The 5,393-nt window shown below is 38.6% G+C and overlaps 1 long non-coding RNA gene across 1 annotated transcript in view; it reads right to left on the bottom strand.

Annotated features, from left to right (window-relative positions):
- Nucleotides 1-206: 206 nt before the first annotated feature.
- Nucleotides 207-5,393, bottom strand: part of LOC123985129 — a 17,111-nt gene continuing 11,924 nt past the window's right edge. The window contains exons 2-3 of the long non-coding RNA XR_006828610.1: nucleotides 559-631; nucleotides 207-460 (exon numbers count right to left, since the gene is read on the bottom strand). This is a non-coding gene — a long non-coding RNA (uncharacterized LOC123985129). The remainder of the gene's footprint in view (nucleotides 461-558; nucleotides 632-5,393) is intronic.

The following is a 5,393-nucleotide window of genomic DNA, read 5'->3' as shown; positions in this document are numbered from 1 at the left end:
CAGTTCTTTTAAATTAAGACTGAAGACTTTTCTTTTTACCATTGCTTTTAATTTAATATTTAATATTTTTCTTTTTATTGATAACTTACACTGCACTGTAACTTTTACTGTCCAGTTTTCTTTTTCTTTGTTTTTAGCATTTTATCATTGCTTTTTTCCATTTAACTCGTTTAACCCTGATTGTAACACTGTAACTTTTATTATATTTTATGTTGCTTTTAAACTTTTTTAAATTTCCCTGTTGCTTTTATGTTTTATGTAAAGCACTTTGAATTATCTTGTTGTTAAAATGTGCTATACAAATAAACTTGCCTTGCCTTGCCTTACAGTAGCCTACCCACATGCTTAAGCGTCCCACTCAACCTGGTATCCCACTCTACCTGAATTCACCCTATGACAAATTTAAAACATAACATACCATCATGCGCCGGTCGTCCTCTGTCAAATAAATGATGTTCTTCTGTAATACAATAAATAGCTTATATGAGGTTACATTCTCCGGGTTTGTATTAAAACACATTACTAGTCAACAATGCATAAATATGATCCCCTTTTTACCTAAAAAAATGAGTTATCCGCTGTCTCCTGCCTTCCGCGTCATCGCGGGTTGAGACGTCCACACAATTCAGAGCTGTTTGAAAGAAACTTGTTTTTATATTAAAAAGAAAATCAGATAAAATAGCTAATACAAGCAATACACCAATAGAGTTAATTTGAGCAGCAACTGCACCAGAGGTTCCGACTAAAAAGTGAAGCCTTGCTGGGACGTCTTCACCCTCTTATACCCCAAAAACACCTATTTTCACACATCCGTCTTATTTATGACCTATTATTACCTCAAAAAAAAACAACATTTGCATCAAGGCATCTCTGGTGGGGAAAAGGGGAGTCTTTAGAATTAGTATGATAGGCTATATATAAATAGTGGTCTGAATATACATAGGCCCATATGTCCTAATTTACTGAGATAGAATTTTACCTATCAACATTTATAAGAAACAGATCTAATCTATTAAATCTCACAGTAGCATTTTTTTATAAACAATGTAAAAAGCGATGCACATGAACTGCAGACTAGTCGGGGCAATTCACCAAACAAACTTTTTTAAATAAAGGATAGATTTAAATAAACACCATTTGATTTCAGAATCCACACAACATGTGTTACAACCTATATTATAATAATAATAATAATTCACATGTATTGACCTGAAGATCGAGCTTATTTTAAAAATCAATAAACTCACTCTATTTTAATCTTACACGTCCCCCACCTGCGGCGATACACAGACATTTGTCTGTAACCTAAATGGTAACAGGACATCTCACGTGCTATAGTAGACCTGTAGGACGAGATAAAAACATTTTGTTTCTACAACCATTATAACACTTATGTTAAACCGCCAGATATCTGACTTTTGACAGAACGCTGTCACGCTCTCACATGTATACTTCACACATATAGGATGCCCTTCCCAATTCACTAACTCTGGCGTTTGATATTTGCAACATCTAAAACCTGCCTTTACACCATGTAGACTATAGACTAAAGTACTTTACAATGATCAGACAGATGTCAGGTTTTCTACGACATCTCTCTCTCTCTCTCTCTCTCTCTCTCTCTCTCTCTCTCTCTATATATATATATATATATATATATATATATATATATATATATATATATATATATATAGATATATATATATAGATATATATATATATATATATATAGATAGATAGATAGATAGAGATATATAGATATATATATATAGATATATATATATATATAGATAGATAGATAGAGATATATAGATAGATAGAGATATATAGATAGATAGATATAGATAGATAGATAGATAGATAGATAGATAGATAGATAGAGATATATAGATAGATAGATAGATAGATATATAGATAGATAGATAGATATATATATATATTGAAAACTGAATATAAGACGTATCAGTCCTCTTTATGTCCAAACAATAGACAGCATTACATCCCTATGTACAGGTCATCCTGTGTATGTAAATCACACCCAGAGGAAAATAGTTACGCAGAGGAATAACAGCAAGCTCATAAGATGTTTCCTAAAAATCAACATTGTTCACAACTCCCACATCTCAAGTCCGGGTCAAGTCTGAAGTCACTGTGTGCACGACCTCAGTGTGACTCGAGTCCCCATCTCTGCCCTGAACCATGTGCTTTACACCTAGTAGAAGGTCACCACCATGGAGAACACTTTCAAAGTATGATGGTATTATACATCCAAGTAGAGTTGTAGCTGCTAGGATGTAGAGCACACCTGAAATTGTTTAAAGTTGCACCCAAACATCCAGTTCTAGCTAAAAGAAAATCAAAAGGCTTGCTGGTGTTTCAACAGGGTAAATCCATGAGACTAAAGTCTATCCTTAATGAGTGAGAAACCTTTTACAGATGCATTTGCAAAACCCCACAAAGTATAAGATTAACTCTCTACATGCAACGCTAGAGTGGGTTACTCCTATTAGTGGATAGAAAAAAATGCATCACCTTCTCATAACGAGATTTGATGACAAAAAGTATCTGCAGATGTAATCAATAGGAAGAGACCAAGGCTTCATTATCTTTCAAACCAGTAACAACAAGTGTCTTGCGATTTATCAGTTATTTTTATCAAGTTCACAGGCAGTTTTATGTGAGCATAGTAATAGGTTCTGGAACTACACCCATAGTAATTGTATCCCCCTCACATAAAGACAAGACTTTGGTATGGTGAACATGACCTGGTACAGGCCTCTGCAACACAGGGAATGTGCCTCCTCAGATCCGTCACCAGTACCCAGTCACCATGCTGAAAATGGATGTGTCATTTTTCCCCCCCTCAGGGGCCAAAGAAGGGCTGCTTTTCCCGGGGCAGAGATAAAACACACAAACTGGGTGGGCTACCTACAGTAGATCGCTGTGTAGTGGTGTGCGATACCACTTAATTCCTATCCGATCCAATACATACATATTTTACTTCTAGTTTAATGTGACCTCCTCCCTCCTGTTTCTGTATTTATGAGAGAAATAAGGAGTAGGCTGTAGCCTTACCAATTCAAATTAACAGCTGCATAATCAGCCACTTCCCACATCATGACTTCGGTGGCTGACGTACTGCGGTAAGCGTGTCGACTCATTTACGATTCCGGTGCTTGTGTGTTGGTACCATGTTGTGCTGCTCTCGCTAAATAACAGTTACATTTGTTAGATTACAGCAGCCAACTGTCCGCTAAACACTTATTCTTATAGTAATTTTGCCTAAGCACTCACAGTTCTTTCCATCTTTTAGTGACTGCTGTTCAATCTCATAGTTGTTCAAAAGTTTTGATCAGTCTTTAGCTACTGTAGCTAGCCAGTCCCCGGTAGTCGGTGCGGAACGGCCTGAGTTAGCCTCTGGTAGCCGTCCTCCGGCATCTCCTGTGCAGCCAGGAAGGGGGGGGCTGGGTGACTGTCCGAAGGAGGAATAGTCGTAAGCATTCAAAGTCCACGGGTCATCACCAACCTGTTCGTGTTTCTAACAGATTTTCCCCACTCAGCGACACACCCGCTGAGAAACCAACTCTGATCATTGGCAGCTCCATTTTGAGAAACGTGAAGTTAGCGAAGCCAGCGGCCATAGTTAAGTGCATCCCTGGGGCCAGAGCCGACGACATTGAGTCCTATTTGAAACTGCTGGCTAAGGATAAACGTAAATACAGTAAGATTGTTATTCACGTCAGCGGTAATGACTCCCGGTTACGCCCCGGTTAATGTTGAGTCGGTGTGTACATTTGCAAAAACAATGTCGGACACCGTAGTTTTCTCTGGACCCCTGCCAAATCTGATCAGTGATGACATGTATGGCCACATGTCGTCATTCCGCCGCTGGTTGTCGAGGTGGTGTCCAGCAAACGATGTGGGCTTTGTAGATCATTGGCAGACTTTCTGGGGAAGACCTGGTCTGATCCTGAGAGACGGCATCCATCCCACTTGGGAAGGAGCAGCTCTCATTTCTAGAAATCTGGCCAAATTTATTAGTGGACCAAATCCATGACAACCCAGAGTTGAGACCAGGAGGCAGAGTAGCAGTCTAACACACTTCTCTGCTCCTCCATTTGAGGAGTTACTTAGTGAAAACCCTATAGTGACGGTGTCTGCCCCCCGACCATCGAAATTATTTAAATCAAAGGTAAACAGAAGAGGAGCTGTGCATAAAAACCTCATAAAAATTAAAACCACAAGAGCAATAGTGCAAACTAATAGGAAAATTAAATGTGGACTCTTAAATATCAGATCTCTCTCTTCTAAAGGTGTACTAGTAAATGAACTAATATCAGATTATGATATTGATTTATTTTGTCTTACTGAAACCTGGCTGGGTGATGGAGAATATGTTAGCCTAAATGAATCCACCCCTCCCAGTCATATTAATACTCACATTCCTCGAGGCACAGGCCGAGGAGGTGGAGTTGCAGCTATCTTCGACTCTAGCCTACTAATCCCTCTTTATCCGACCACTGTTTCATAACTTTTGAGTTTATATTGCTGAACTACACGCCATTGGGCAAAAATTTCTATACAAGACGTCTGATAGTCTGATAGTGCTGTAGCTAAATTTAAGGATGCGATTCCATCAGCTCTAAATACATTATCAAGTCACAAAGTAACGGAGGACTCCTATGCTAATTTCAGTCCGCTGCGAATGACACTCGACTCTGTAGCCCCTCTAAAAAAGAAAATAATAAAACAAAGACGATTAGCTCCATGGTATAATACTGAAACTCGCAAATTAAAGCAAATATCGCGGAAACTTGAGAGGATTTGGCGTTCCACCAAACTGGAAAATTCTCGTTTAATTTGGCAAGGTAGTCTTAAAACTTATAGGAAGGCCCTCCGTAATGCTAGAGCAGCGTACTACTCGTCATTAATAGGGGAAAATAGGAACAACCCCAGGTTTCTTTTCAGCACTGTAGCCAGGCTGACAGAGAGTCACAGCTCTATTGAGACAACTATTCCCATAGCTCTCAGTAGTTACGACTTCATGAGCTTCTTTAATGATAAAATTCTAACTATTAGAGACAAAATTCACCAAGACCTGCCCTCAACTGGCACCAACTTATCTCTAAACTCAGGAACCTTAGAAACAGCTGTAGAACCAGATATTTGTCTAGACTGTTTTGCTTCCCTCAATCTTTACCAACTAACTTTAATAATTTCTTCATCTAAACCATCAACCTGCCTCTTAGACCCCATCCCGACTAGGCTGCTTAAAGATGTTTTACCCTTAGTCAGCACTTCTATACTAGATATGATCAATCTATCTTTATCAACAGGCTATGTACCACAGTACTTTAAAGTAGCTGTAATTAAACCTCTTCTGAAAAAGCCCA

The sequence above is a fragment of the Micropterus dolomieu genome, linkage group LG16, assembly GCF_021292245.1.
Source record: "Micropterus dolomieu isolate WLL.071019.BEF.003 ecotype Adirondacks linkage group LG16, ASM2129224v1, whole genome shotgun sequence".
Classification (NCBI taxonomy): Eukaryota; Metazoa; Chordata; class Actinopteri; order Centrarchiformes; family Centrarchidae; genus Micropterus; species Micropterus dolomieu.
This window is presented reverse-complemented; position numbering and strand designations above follow the sequence as displayed.